Source organism: Erythrolamprus reginae, chromosome 4, assembly GCF_031021105.1.
Source record: "Erythrolamprus reginae isolate rEryReg1 chromosome 4, rEryReg1.hap1, whole genome shotgun sequence".
Classification (NCBI taxonomy): domain Eukaryota; kingdom Metazoa; phylum Chordata; class Lepidosauria; order Squamata; family Dipsadidae; genus Erythrolamprus; species Erythrolamprus reginae.
In genome coordinates, this window is record NC_091953.1 from 48,323,575 (window position 1) to 48,338,830 (window position 15,256).

Sequence of the window (15,256 nt, forward strand, 5' to 3'; positions counted from 1 at the left end):
ATTCCTGGGCAACTCATGGGCGTATCTCGATGCAAGGTCCAGGTGAGGGCCAGGCCGTCACCTGTGACCTTTTCTGCCATGCTGTGCATGAGGGGGGTCCCACCGGCTAACCCGAATCGGGGAATTAAAGGTGTAGGACCCAAAGACAGGTTCCCCCCAGCTGCTCAGGCAGAAACTCCCTCCATGAGCTTGCGGAGAACCTGTCAATCATCCCCAAAGATGCCCAAGGGAGAACGCGCGGTTGCTAAACCACCCAATTTTCCGCCCTTAACCTGCCACAGGAGCGGGGGTCAGATCTCTATCTTGGCCCCCCGACTCCCCCCTCTAGCTGCGCCAGCTCACGCAGAGACCGCTGCAGGTCCTGTAAGAAGATGGCGTTCCCCTGGTCAGACAGGTGAACGCCATCATTACGGTAGAGCCATGGCTTATCTATTGATATAAGGGGATGAGGTATTACCACTCCACCCAATTCTCTAACCGTTTTCCCCATAGCCCTATTCACCCGTCTCCTAGCCCGGTGAATGGCCCTAAGGGAAGAGGCATCCCTCCACACAATCCTAGGTAATATGTCTGACCACACCACCTGCGTGGTGGGCCAGACCTCACGAAGCCTTCGCAGGGGTCTTTCTCGTGCCTGGATGAGCAGCGCCAGGCCTCCCAGCATGCACAGGTCATTGCCACCTAAGTGCAATACCAGCCACCTGGGTGCGGCCACAGGACGCTGCCCACCCAGACCCCTTTGGGCGCGACTCCAGGAGCCGCCCCCCCATATTGCCGGGCGCAGCCACAGAATGCTGACCGCCCAGCAACGCTGGTAGGAGACCCTCCCACCGCATACCTCTCCGGCCCATCCAGGTAACGTTGACCACCGCCCCAGGGACAGGTGGGTCCCGATGGCGCTCCTGGCTGCCGCGCGGCCGCCCAGAAAATCATGCTGTGGCCACACAGCAGCGCCGTCGGTTTCGTGTTAGCCTGGGGACCTGCAAGAGGACACAGACACAGAGAGGTTACCTAGCCTAAGCCCTGCCTGGGATCCTCAGCGGGCCTAACATAACCCAAATATGCCGCTGACCGCCAGCGGCCGATCTCCGAATCCGATGGGCCGGGAAACCAGAAAGTGCCGCGCTAGTGGCGGCGCCGATACGGAACGAATGCGTTCCATAACCGGCGGGATCCATGCCCACCTGGGCCATCGCCCTAGATACTAAAGCCCAAAATTGGAAACGGGTCAGAGGGGTACCGTCACAATGCCTAAACAGGTACCCCTGACCTGACCCCCTCATACCACAATAAAGCCGTAGGGCGGCCACCGGACACACCGACTGGTCGGTGGCCGCACTAAGTTGTAAGGTAACCCCTCTGCGTAGCTGATCCGTTTTAGACCTTCTCACTACAAGGGACACCCCCCCTTGTCTAAAGGCCAGATCAGCGAACTGGAAGGCCCGGAGCGAAGTGTCAGCCTGAGACGAAGCCATGGCCTCGCTGACCCGAAGGGCCCCAAAGAACATGACACAAGCCGCTGCCCTGAAAAGACGGGCCTCGTACAATGAGGAACACAGACTGCCAAAAACCACGTTGATTGATGACAGCTGCTCCACCGTCAGGGGCTGACGAGTGTCACCTGGGGCCCCCGCTTGCTCCCTAAGCCAGCCCTCCAGCATCTTCCGGATGCGAAAGTCACCCGAAAGATCTGCAAACCCCCCCCGCCTTGGACAGAAAGGCGAGGCCGGCTAACCGGGACCGGATTGTCCTAACTGACAGGCCACGCTGCCTAAGTTGGACGCAAAACTCGGCCAAATGCTCTACAGGGACAGGCCAACTAAGCTGGTAACCCCTGCCCTGCCTAAACTCCCCAAACTCCTTACCTGCACGCTGGTATGCCCTGAGGGTGCCGGGCGCTACAGAAAGGAGATTGCCCGGGATGCCTCGCCTCTCCACCACTCTGGATCCCTCCCAGACTCCAGAGGTGGCTGGGGAACGCTTCTGGCACTTCTCGGGCCCACGGGGCCAGGGTCCGAAACCTGGACAACTGACCACGGGACAAGGCATCAGCAACCCCGTTATCTAACCCGGGGACATGCTTAGCCAAAAACAATGCATTTAGAGACAAGGACCTGTGCACAAAATGGCGGACAAGCCGCATGACCCTGTCGCTCTTAGAGGACAGGGCATTCACCACATGGACAACCGCTAGGTTGTCACACCAAAAGTGCACAGTCTTGTCCCTAAACTGCTCACCCCAAAGCTCTAGGGCCACTACTAAGGGGAAGAGCTCCAGGAACGTAAGGTCCTTAACCAACGAAGAGGCACTCCATTCCGGAGGCCATGCCGTCCAGCACCACTGGTCACCTAACACTACCCCGAAACCACAAGTCCCCGCGGCGTCAGAGCAGAGCTGCAACTCAGCTTCCAACAGAAGCTCGTGCCTCCAGAAAGACAACCCGTTAAATCTATCCAAAAAATCCCGCCACACGCCGAGGTCAGCCCTGACCCCGGCGCAAAGGCGGGTACGATGATGGGGCAAACGGAGCCCCTTCATCGCATCATACAACCTCCTGGAAAAAGCTCTTCCAGGAACAACTACCCGACAGGCAAAATTAAGAATGCCTGCCAGTTCCTGAAGCTGCCGTAGGGTCACCTTCCGGCAGCCCAGAACCTCATCAAGCTTCCGCTTAATCTTCACCAACTTCTCTAGGGGCAATCTGGAAGATTGCTCCTCTGAGTCCAATTCAATACCCAGAAAGGTAATCCTGGTGGCGGGGCCTTCGGTCTTCTCAGAGGCTAAAGGCACCCCTAATTGAGCACAAAGGGCTTCGAAGTCCCGCATCAAAGCAAAACATTGCTCCGAATGCGCAGGCCCCGCCAAAAGGAAATCATCAAGGTAGTGAACGACCGTACCCAGGCCACTTTGCCTCCTGAGCGCCCCACTCCAAGAAGGTGCTAAAACTCTCAAAAAGAGAGCACGAGACAGAGCACCCCATGGGCAAAGCTCTGTCCACGTAATAGCCCCCCTCGAAATGGAAGCCCAACAGCTCAAAGTCGCCTGGGTGTATGGGGAGGAGCCGGAATGCCGACTTAATGTCGCATTTACCCATAAGGGCTCCCACCCCACACTTCCTAACCATAGTCACGGCTGCATCAAAGGATGCATACCGGACTGAACACAACTCGTCAGGAATGAAATCATTCACTGACTCCCCTTTCGGAAAAGACAAATGGTGAATCAACCTAAATTCACCACTCGCCTTTTTGGGGACCACACCTAAGGGAGACACACGAAGATTCGGGAAGGGCGGCTCCGAAAAGGGGCCCAGGACCCTGCCTTCGGCAACCTCCTTCCCAATCTTCTCCCTAACAATGTCTTCATGACCAACAACCGACCTAAGGTTGTCAGACATGAAGGCCTTCCTAACACCCTGATAAGGGATCCTAAATCCCTCTGTAAAACCTAGCAAGAGAGCAGCCGCTCTCGAGCGAGGGTGGTAGTCGCCCAACCAACCCTCAAGCACCCCTAAATTAATTGGGCTGGGCCCCTTTTCCCCCAGCAGGTGGGGGAGGCTTTGGGGGACCCGAGCCTTTCTTTTCAATCCCCTTCTTGGGGCGGGGGCACACGGCTGCGGAATGGTTTCCCCCACAACTTCCGCAGGCGTGCCGAAACCTGCAAATGGGGCGAAAACACGCCCCCTTTGCAGCGAACTCATGACATATTAAAGAGGCACCCTTACTAACGGCACCCGCCACGGCCTTGGCCGGCGCGGGTGTCGCAGGCTCCTCCTCCATAAAGTGACCGCTATCGGTCCTATCACAGCCCTCCTTCCCTGACATATGAGTGGCCTGGAACCACAGGTCCGGAACCACCATATCCCAAGGCAAGTAGGGGTCATGGGCAATACGCATACGGAAGCCCTTTTCGTAGTGCCTCCATATGGTCCCCCCATACTCAAAATGGGCCCTCGCTATCAAGTCGATGTACTTCAGCAAGGCAGCGGCCCTCCCCGGCTGCCTCTGAATGACCACCGACGCAAAGGTCAGAAATGCATACAGCCACGAGCTGAAGCATTTCGTGACCTTTGTCTTTTTCACCTTCTCCCCAGGGACAACCTCCTTATCTTGTTTAGGGACTTCCCTGTTCAAGATGGAGAACAAATCAACGTATTCCCCCCGCCAGATTGCCTCCTTAACTGACGGGTGCAGATGGTACCCTAGAGGTGTGGCGGGCAACCCACAAGGGATGGCCCCAGGCTTGATGCTGGCGAACGGGTCCCACACCGTGGTGGCCCCCGAGCCCAGCACCCCAAGCCCCGGTGGATACATGAATGGGACCGGTGGCATAATGGCCGGTGGAGGAGGAATCCAACCCCCCACCCCCGCCCCAGGTGGGACAGGCACCCCCAGCGCCCCCACTGGCGGAGCTGGCGGGGACCAAACCTGACCACAGGTGCCTGCAGCAGCCCCCGTGAAACTGTTGCCACCCCCCATAGCTGGCGGGATGAACCCGGGACCCTGGATGGGCAGTAGCGGAGATGTGCCTGCATGTGGTGCAACCTCACCTGCCCCGTAAGGGGTAGAAGCCATCCACGGTGGGCCCATCCTGGTTGGGGCCTGGAAAGATGACCATTGCCCAGGCTGGGCCATCTGTCCAGCATGGCCCGTCTGCCCGGTGCTGCCCGCCTGTCCGGTTCCCGCCATCGGTACTTCGTGGGCCACTTGCCCAGTTGGGGCCGACTCCTCTTCGGGGTCTGCGCCCCAAGCTGCGGTGGCAGCCGAGGAAAGCCCCTCCGGGCCTGCCCCCGACCGCCACCTCTCCAACTCGTCGAGCCGCTCCAGGACCCTGGCCCAGGAGAGAGAAGGGGACACCTCGGGTTGAGGGACTGTGGGCATAAACCCAACCACCCCCCCCACCGGGATCCCCCCCGGGGGGCCCCTCTGCCGCCGCCCGAGCCCGGGCAGACGGCCTGGCAGCCCTCCTAGGCCGCACCACAGGTTGGGCCGGGAGGGCCTTAGCTGGCCGCTTTTTAGGGGCCATACCACTACAATCTATTTTTTTCTTTTTTAACAAGAAAGAATAGGGCGGGACCAAGCCCTCCCCCAACAGGCCCTGCACCCCTTGAACAAGGCCTGCCCTAACAGCAGGCCTCAGCAGCGCAAACCCACCAAGGAAGCCAATCCCCCCTCTAAATGGGTGACAAGGCCCAAAACCAGGCCTTTATCCCAGGCCTGCAATCCCCCCAGCGACCCACGCGGGCCCGCGAGGCCACCAGAAGGCAGCACCCCCCTCCCTACTATGAAGGACAATGAGGCTCCAAACCGGAGCGGAGCCCAGCCGATGCTGGCTCCGCTAATGCAGAAAAGGCTTTCCACCCGACCACAGGCCTCAAAATGGCGCCTCGCACGAGGTCGCCACACAAAATGGCCGCCGGAGCAGACCGATCGAATGTCTGCTTGGTAGATCGGTCCGGGCGAAAAGGAAGAGCCTCGGGCCTGCTCGCCCTTATATAGGGCAAGCAGGCCCCGCCCGGACCAATCAGGGCCTCAGCCAATCAGGCCCTGCTCTCCCGAGCGAAGTCTCGCATCGCGAGACTTCGCCCGGGATTCAAAATGGCGGCCGCCATGAGGGACCGTGTCTCCCGGTCCCTCCAGCAAAGCCTGCCTGCCGGGTAAGTCCGGCGCTGCCCTTTTGGTGCTGGCAGAGTAGGTGCTGCCACAATTCTTAAGTGTACATACTAATATTTTCTTTAATTTTTAGATAAAATACACATACTTCGAGAGAAATATATTTTCTTCAAGTAACCATACAGATACTTTCATGTAAAAGTCCCATTGGATTGGGTGGCATAGGAGATAGATAGATAGATAGATAGATAGATAGATAGATAGATAGATAGATAGATAGATAGATAGATAGATAGATAATGATAGATAGATAGATAGATAATGATAGATAGATAGATAGATAATGATAGATAGATAGATGATAGATAGATAGATAGATAGATAGATAGATAATGATAGATAGATAGATAGATAGATAGATAGATAGATAGATAGATAGATAGATAGATAGATAATGATAGATCTGTAACCATACAGATACTTTCTTGTAAAAGTCCCATTGGATTGGGTGGCATAGGAGTCTAGATAGATAGATAGATAGATAGATAGATAGATAGATAGATAGATAGATAGATAGATAGATAGATAGATAATGATAGATAGATAGATAATGATAGATAGATAGATAATGATAGATAGATAGATAGATAGATAGATAGATAGATAGATAATGATAGATAGATAGATAGATAGATAGATAGATAGATAGATAGATAGATAGATAATGATAGATCTGTAACCATACAGATACTTTCTTGTAAAACCCATTGGATTGGGTGGCATAGGAGTCTAGATAGATAGATAGATAGATAGATAGATAGATAGATAGATAGATAGATAGATAGATAGATAGATAGATAGATAGATAGATAGATAGATGGAAGAAAGGAGAGTATTAATTATTTTTCATCCTGAAATGGATATCTTACATGATTTAAAAATAGATTTAGTAGTTAAAAAAATTAGGACCTTCTTCAGCCAGGGATGTAAAACTAATACTATTGCAACATATTAATCAGTATTTAACTGGGGTGGAGGAGGCAATGTGTTTGTATGTGTTAGGGTTTTTTTAATGCACCTTTTAATGTCTTGTTTGTTTTGTGATTTTTGTTTGTTTTAAATATAAATGAAGTTTTGTATTTGTTGTTTTAATATTTGCATAAAATAATAATAGAGAAAATAAATAATTGGTTTCTCAAAATGATTGTATGTAGTATTTATGGACCTACATGCAAGCGTGTATACCACAAAGTGGCTCCATGCCTAGGTTAATATCCCTCAGGGCTGATTGCTGGCCCTATTACTCTTTAATTATCATTGTGGAAAATTTTAAAATGCTTCTTTTCATGTCTCAGCAATTGGAAATGTGTCTATATTACAGTATGCCACAATATTAATTGGAATGTGAAGACTCCTGACCGAATTTGACATTTATTCTAAGAAAGAATCTTTACAAATGAATTATTTCAGATTTTGCTAAAATTTGCTAAAGAAATTTGCTTAAAAAAACCCAGAGAAATAAATGGACCTTAAATGGAAAAGAAATAGAAAAAATGGCATCGCTTATGTATTTGGGTATCTCATTTACTGAATTACTTTCATATCAAAACTGATATATGGGGTTCCAGTAAACTAGAAGAATTAGAACTGGTCTATAATAAAGTCAAAAGATCAATCTTAGCCTTACTCCCATGTATACTATCAGCAATATTGGATTAGCAATGAGTTTCTATCAATAAATATAAAGGTAAAGAAAGCAATAATGTTATATTATAGTCCTAATGCTCAAAAGTTATTTAGCAAAACAATGCTTTCAACAGTAATGGATGAATTTGTGTCTAAAACTACTTTCACAATTCTTCCTAGATCTGAAATTGCTGAGTGACATAAATATTATACAGTATTGAAGGACAAATTGTTTTTGTTTTGTTTGTTTTTTAAATTTTAGACAAGATATAGGTAGATTGGATGAGTATCAATTCTTTCTTTTTTTTAAGATAAGTAATATCACACCTAGGTGTGTCAAATTTTTCAACCTTCAATTTCTAAGCATTAGGGGTGCTCAAACGTTGTGACATGCCTAGAGGATTGTAAATATATTTTTGTTATTTTATCATAATTTAGATATGCTTGGTAAGTAATTACATAAATATTGTAATTTTTTAACCATTTTATTTGTTTAATTTACAGTCTCTCAGTTTAAACCTGCTGCTCTGTTCAAAACCACTATACACTTGTACTGTTTACGAGTCTGTGTGACTCGCACTGAAAATTATTTATTTTAAGTGCTTATATTTGGTCAATTTGAAAACTTCTTTCCCTTGGAAACTAGGTTGAACATTTCTGCACACAATGAAATGAAAATTGAAATTAAAAAATTAATGCTTATTGGTTTATTTTGCTCATAAAAGCTCCTCTATAAAGAATTCTATCCTATTCTATTCTATTTTTCCTATCCTATCCTATCCTATTCTTGTCTAACCATGGTGATACAAGTTCCCAGGTAGACCATGAGATATTTATTGTAAAAAATAAAATAAAATTTTAAAAAATTTAAACGTCTAAAAGTACAAATCTCCCACCATTTCCTTTTTTGGGGGGGGGCTCTCTAATCATTCCGCTTTTATTTATTTATTTATTTTTGAAAAAGTTTTATTTACAATTATAATGCAGAAAGAAAGAAAAGCAATACAAAGCACAATACATGAAAAACACATAATAAAATATAGGCGAGTACAAGATCAGTCTATGTATTCTTCCGAAAATGTCTATATTTTCTTTAACCCAGTTATAGTTATTGTCAAAAATCAATTTATCTCTTTTAGATAACACTAAAGAATAGAAGCAAAACATATAAGTAACATGGAAAACATGTAATAGTCTAATTTAATAGTTCATAACTTTATCTTATTTGCTCTATTAGGAAAGCCGCCATTTCCTTTATAGACTGAAAAACGTCTGAGCTTCTTTCTCTGCCTAATATGCAAATGTCAATTATACCATCTCTTATCTGACAGTTTTCCAAGTAGAATGTATTCCCCCCCCCCCATTTCTCCACATCTTTTTCATATACCAATATAACATGGTAGATAATTTCAAATTGTGGTCAGATCTAATATGTTGCCTCCAAGAAAATTATCTTAAATAAGTATATATAGCACTACTTTTCATGCAAAAAATCCAAAGCTACATACTAGTCAAATATTGCTTCTGACATATGTCCAAATATTTTCTTTTCAGGACTTCAAATATTTAGGAATTTATATAGCAGTTGTAGAAACAGCAGCCTCGTTCACATTCTAATAAATGGCCCTTAAGGCATTTTGGAAGGATATAGTAAAATTAGCAGTTTTGTCACATATAATTTCTGTTTTAGAGAAGCAAAAAAATCCCAACCTTCTTACGGTAATATCTTGTATTATTAACTCATAAAATAGCAGCTAAGCTCACTGTAATTCTTGTTATATGAAAGTATAAGAACTAATATTAACTACACAGGGGTGATTGCCATTAATCTATCCTGAGATTTGCTATTTTGGAAATGGTTTATGAGTATTTCCTTACTCAAAAAGAATTAATCAACTTACAAATAATCATGATTAATAATTACTGCTTTTAAAATGAAAAGAAATAGAAAGCTATGAGAAACAAAAATGGATACAGACACAAACATATCCATCCTCAAAATGAGGACATAAAGCAATTTAGAGCAATAATAGAAAAGCGTTGGATTGTATAACAACTAAGAATTCATGCCTACATTTTATAAAAGCAGTCTGTATCTGTTTTTTTGTGAGCTTTAATGTTGACAAGATTTGTGACATAGAAGATTTGTCCTGCGGTCTATCTGTGCTATAAACTGGGTTTTCCACAAATGAAGTAACTTTCCCATATTTTAGTTGTGCAACTGAATTTCTTTACCTCAAAATTAACTAAAAAAATCTATGCAAGGTGACAATATGCATACCTGACTATTGTAAGCTTAACATAAGGAAGGCATAAAAATTTAATGAATGAATGAATGAATGAATAAATGAATGGATAAATAAATAAATAAATAAATAAATAAAGCTTTCTAGTACAAATAAACTACCTATCTTTAAAATAGTAAAACATCTATGTTGTTTAAAAGACTCATTCAATTGTTTTGAATATTGTGGTAGTTGTATGTATACTCGTACAACCACTTCCTTTTGTCAGTCTCATGAGAAGCATTATCCATGCAAAAAGCAACATGAGAAAATATTATTTTACTGAAAGAGTAGTAGATCCTTGGAACAAACTTCCAGCAGACGTGGTAGATAAATCCACAGTAACTGAATTTAAACATGCCTGGGATAAACATATATCCATCCTAAGATAAAATACAGAAAATAGTATAAGGGCAGACTAGATGGACCATGAGGTCTTTTTCTGCCGTCAGACTTCTATGTTTCTATGTTTCTATGTTTCTATCCATATATACAAACATGCAGGGAACCAAGGACACTTTTTAAAGGAGCCATATGAATGTTTGTTGAATGAATGTAGTACAGGGTGTGTTCCAAAAGTAATGCAATTATGTTTCTTTAAAGTAATTTATTGAACAGATTTGCACAAACACTTAAAATTCTTCAAAGTACTGTCCTTGGGCCCCTACACATTTTTCCAGTGACTCTGCCATGACCGGTACGTGCCCTGGAAGGTGTCTTCAGAGACCTCTTGCAAGGTCTTCGTCACGGCTGATTGGATCTGTTCTATGGACAAAAAACTGGTTCCTTTCAGGACTGGGAACAAAAAGAAGTGTGCTGGGGCAATGTCAGGACTAGGCGGGCTGGGGCAGCATTGGCACCTGGTGTTTGGCCAGGAACTCACGGACTCAAAGCGCGTTATGGCAAGGTACGTTTTTTGTCTATAGAAGAGATCCAATTAGCCGTGATGAAGACCTTGCAAGAGGTCCCTAAAAATGCCTTCCAGGGCATGTATCGGTCATGGCAGAGTCACTGGAAAAAATGTGTAGAGGCCCAAGGACAGTACTTTAAAGAATTTTAAGTGTTTGTGCAAATCTGTTCAATAAATTACTTAAAAAAAATAATTGCATTACTTTTGGAATGCACCCTGTATTTTGGGGTTCTTTTTAACTGTTATATATTATAAGAGTTTTACTATGTTGTTTATTATTGTTTATCTTGTATTGCGGCGCAGGCGGAGTAACAGTCGGACACAAAGGAGTGGGTATAAATAGGGTCACTTTTATTAAACCAAACTCAAATTAACTATTTAACCAATTAAACCACGTGACCTGCAAAGGTGCATAAATCAAATGGGGGCGGAGTTAACTTTCCAACAAGCTCAACTGAGCAACTCTAGGGCGAAAGCTCCTTGCCTGGGTGCAGGGTCAGGTAAAATTACATCTGCCCCCTGCCCGATGCCACGCCCCCACGGCGTGTGGGATGGCTCGCCACTGGTCTCTGATACGCCCCAGGCAGCGAGCCACAGGAGCGACCCCCTCCCCGAACCCAAGCCGGTCGAGCCCTGTAATCCGAGAAGGAGATCGCCCCTCACCTCAGTAGAGGTGCCCCTAAAGGAGATCACACAGTTGCTGCTTACGCCCATTTCCGCCCCCTATTGGCTGTCCCCCCCCCAGTGACCTTGAGGGGGGGCACTAGTTGGTGAGACCACCCCCTAACCAACACTCCCACGCACAGAGTGGAGCAGGCGAAAAAACAACCACAGCTCGGCCAATTTACTGTGGTTGCAAAAAATTCCTACTCGGCCCCACCGAGGGCGACCCATCATATGCACCCTGTAACAGAGGGAGGGTGGGCGGGTGTCCCGCGCCAGCGGGCAGGAGGCACTGCGCCAAGAGGCAGCCCCCTATATGGCTGCCTCCCTCCTGCCTGGTCAAGTGGGTGACCAGGCACCCAAACTCCACGCTGCGGCCCCCGGGGATGACGTGGGGGCCGCAGGCTCCGCCCCCAACATGGCGGCCTCCTTCCCCGGCCCACGCCGCAACCCTCGCCGGCGGTAAGTCGCCAGCGGCATTGCGGCGCAGGCGGAGTAACAGTCGGACACAAAGGAGTGGGTATAAATAGGGTCACTTTTATTAAACCAAACTCAAATTAACTATTTAACCAATTAAACCACGTGACCTGCAAAGGTGCATAAATCAAATGGGGGCGGAGTTAACTTTCCAACAAGCTCAACTGAGCAACTCTAGGGCGAAAGCTCCTTGCCTGGGTGCAGGGTCAGGTAAAATTACATCTGCCCCCTGCCCGATGCCACGCCCCCACGGCGTGTGGGATGGCTCGCCACTGGTCTCTGATACGCCCCAGGCAGCGAGCCACAGGAGTGACCCCCTCCCTGAACCCAAGCCGGTCGAGCCCTGTAATCCGAGAAGGAGATCGCCCCTCACCTCAGTAGAGGTGCCCCTAAAGGAGATCACACAGTTGCTGCTTACGCCCATTTCTGCCCCCTATCGGCCACAGCAGGGGGTGAAATTATAAATTTATTCCCCCTGCTCCCCCCCCCTGCACATGAATGTGCAGGCACCTCTGCAGGTCCGCTATGAATTTGTCCTTCCCCTCGTCTGTCAAATGTACCCCCTCCCCTCTGAATAAAGCTAACTGGGATGCTCTGATGTTGGGGTGATCTATCCCTCCACCCCCCGTCTGGAGTACCCATTCCTTCGCTACTCTGTTGACTCTCTACCTGGCATCCTCCACCGCCCTGGGTTCTTGGCATACCTCCAGCACCTCCGTGGTAAAATATTGTACCACACACGCGTGTGTCAGGCCACCTTTCCCACTTCACCAACAACAGGTGGTTGCCACCAGTGTGCCACACAAAACAATCTGGGTCCAGCCCCTCACCGGTCCCCACTTTCCCAACGGAAGAGGCCCGTCTCAACGGAGACCTCCGAGCTCAATCCCTTCCACTGAAGCCCCAGTGACTCAGCAACCTCCACATTCCTGAAGATAATGGTGCGGCTGTACATCCAGCCGACATGCCAAGCTGTGGCCGCAGTTCGCTACTGTGGGCAACAGAAGGGCAGCTCCTTCGCACTTTGCACGTAATAAAGTGGAGCAGGGCCAGGACCTAGAGAAACGATAAGAATAACAAGACAGAGTTAGCCACCCGCTCCCAAAAACGCTTGTACGCAGGTGCTCGAATCTACGCCATGAAAACCCACTGACTTCGATCCGCCACCGGATTCGTTACTGTGCTGAGAACTTGTTGGAAACCGCAATCAGTCTTGCTGAGGGAATACCACCCGATATCCTGCTAATCCTCCGGTAACGGTCCCCAGCTGTCATTTGCTCAGTGGAGGCCCGTCATATGCTACAAAAGGGCACCCTTCCCTGGCTTCCTCGCTTTGCCGGGACTCAGTCCATCACACCCAGGCCTATGTCCTGTTTGATGCGCCAGGCCGGTGATCAATCAACCATCTGCGCTACTGGGGACTCCGAGCGCAACCAACGCGGCTGCCGCAACCCCCAAATTAACATCGGTTTGCTGGCCCAGGGAACTGTACATGATCCACTACTATGCGACCATGACAGCACCTTGCATACCTAACATGTCCCAAAGGCCATTTTTTTTTTTTTTGGCTGTCGTATGAAACGGCCTCGCCTCGTTGGGTGAGAATCTGGGTCCCATCCAATGCCCGCTGCCCCTGAGACTGGGTAAGGTAAAGCGGCGTACTGATTTCTCCCCCCGTCTGTAACCGTGTGGTCCCAACTGCACTCCTTGGCTTGAGCGATGGCGCCGCCCACCATTCTGGATACCCTGCGCCCCAGCCTATGCCATGTGGCTGCCGACCACCTACCCATGCGCCCATACTCCCTGGTAACAGACTGGGCCTCCTGTTGCTGTCTCGCTTCCCCGCCACTGGACCAGCTGTGCCTCAGTCGCAGACCCATGCTCCTGTATTCCTCTCAGGAAGTCACAATACTCCTCTTCCAGCCTTAAGATGCCTGGGAGATGAGCCAATATGCTCCGTGGCCCTGCTCGCTCACCCAGGGAGTAGAATAGTTGCGAGAAATTTATGCAGATAAGCAAAGGCCCATGCAAATGCCTTCTTTACCGTTATAGCATGAATTAGCTTGACCAACATGCCTTAGATCAATATAACCATAATCTTAATGGTAACATCCTGACACCCCCAACGTCGATATAGCTTACAATAATAGCCCTTTATGAACTACCCGTCCTTGAAACAATTAGTATAATGCTTAATAACTCATCTTAAGGTAACATCAACTCAAGCATGAATTTGATTCAGATGACCGTAAAACCTAGCGTTCGTGCAAGCCCCCCATTCCAGGAAATGACTACACCAGTTCTCTGAACAACCAAAGGGGCTGCGATAAACAGACTAATTCATTTATTTATTCATTTATGCAATTGTCATGCAGCCCCTTTTCCCTAGACCCATAGCGGGTCACAACATGTCAGCCACAGCACTTTTCACACAGCCAGGCTATTGCCCCCACAAACTGGTTCCTCATTGCTTACTCCTGAGTGGATTAACCAGAGAGTAGGAGATTTCCAAACTTCAGCATGGTAATGACCCGGGGGTCTGCAGGCTGTAGTCATGACATTAATAGTATCTCCCAGATTAGTTGGTACAGAAAAAGGCCTGCTACGAACTGCACCCGTACTGTTATGGCCCTCAGTACAAACTGACATTTGGAAATGTGGCCAAATTCAGAACATTAGTAGGGAGGAGCCACCAACAGTCATGCCTATAGTGGTGGAGATCTACCCCCCATTGTCGAGGGCAGTATTAATGCTTTACCCTTAAAACATCGTATAAGGGAAGAAAATGCCTCCCTGGCATAATGTCTCCCTTACCAATACCTGGTTCTCCTTATGGTTCTTGTCCTGAATGGGACTGCCATAACATACAAACAGGTTCAAGGAATCCCGAATTATTGGCCCCCGTTGCCTAAATTTCCATCGCCAATTTTACTACCTCCCTATGTAATAAGGCCAACAAGTACCTCGTATGGACCACGTGCCCCGGCCGAATTGGCCAATGATAGAAACATAGAAGATTGATGGCAGTAAAAAAGACCCCAAGGTCCATCCAGTCTGCCCCACACTACTTCCCGTACACCATCCCGCAATGGATATGTTCATCCCAGGCACGCTCCACTTCAGCCACTGCAGATCCCCTGCCCCTGTCTGCTGTACGTTCGTCCCAAGGATCAACCACCCTTTCAATAAAACCGTAAAATAATAAATGACAATGACAACGATAACACACGAGGCACCCAATCGGACAGCGCTCACAGATACACTCCACTCTGCTAGAGACGTAAGCCTTTACAGTGAGCGACTGTGCCCAGGCTGCTTACTGCCAGGGTGTGTATGTGTGTGTTCCAGGCTTTGCTCTAAACTGGGGAAAGGTGGGAACTGCCATATGGGCAATCCCCCTCCTTGCAATGAGGGCATAGTAATGCTGCTGTCCAGCCAAATTACTGGTGTCTAGCTCATAAATCCCATAAAATTAAAATAAAATATATCTGTTATAATAATAGTAATAATAATCATAATAACAATTCATTAATTTTCCATGTCACCCCCCTCTACCGACAATAAATATATCATTGTAGCGTTGATTGACTCTTTATGCATCCAGCCAGTCGAGAAACCCAAC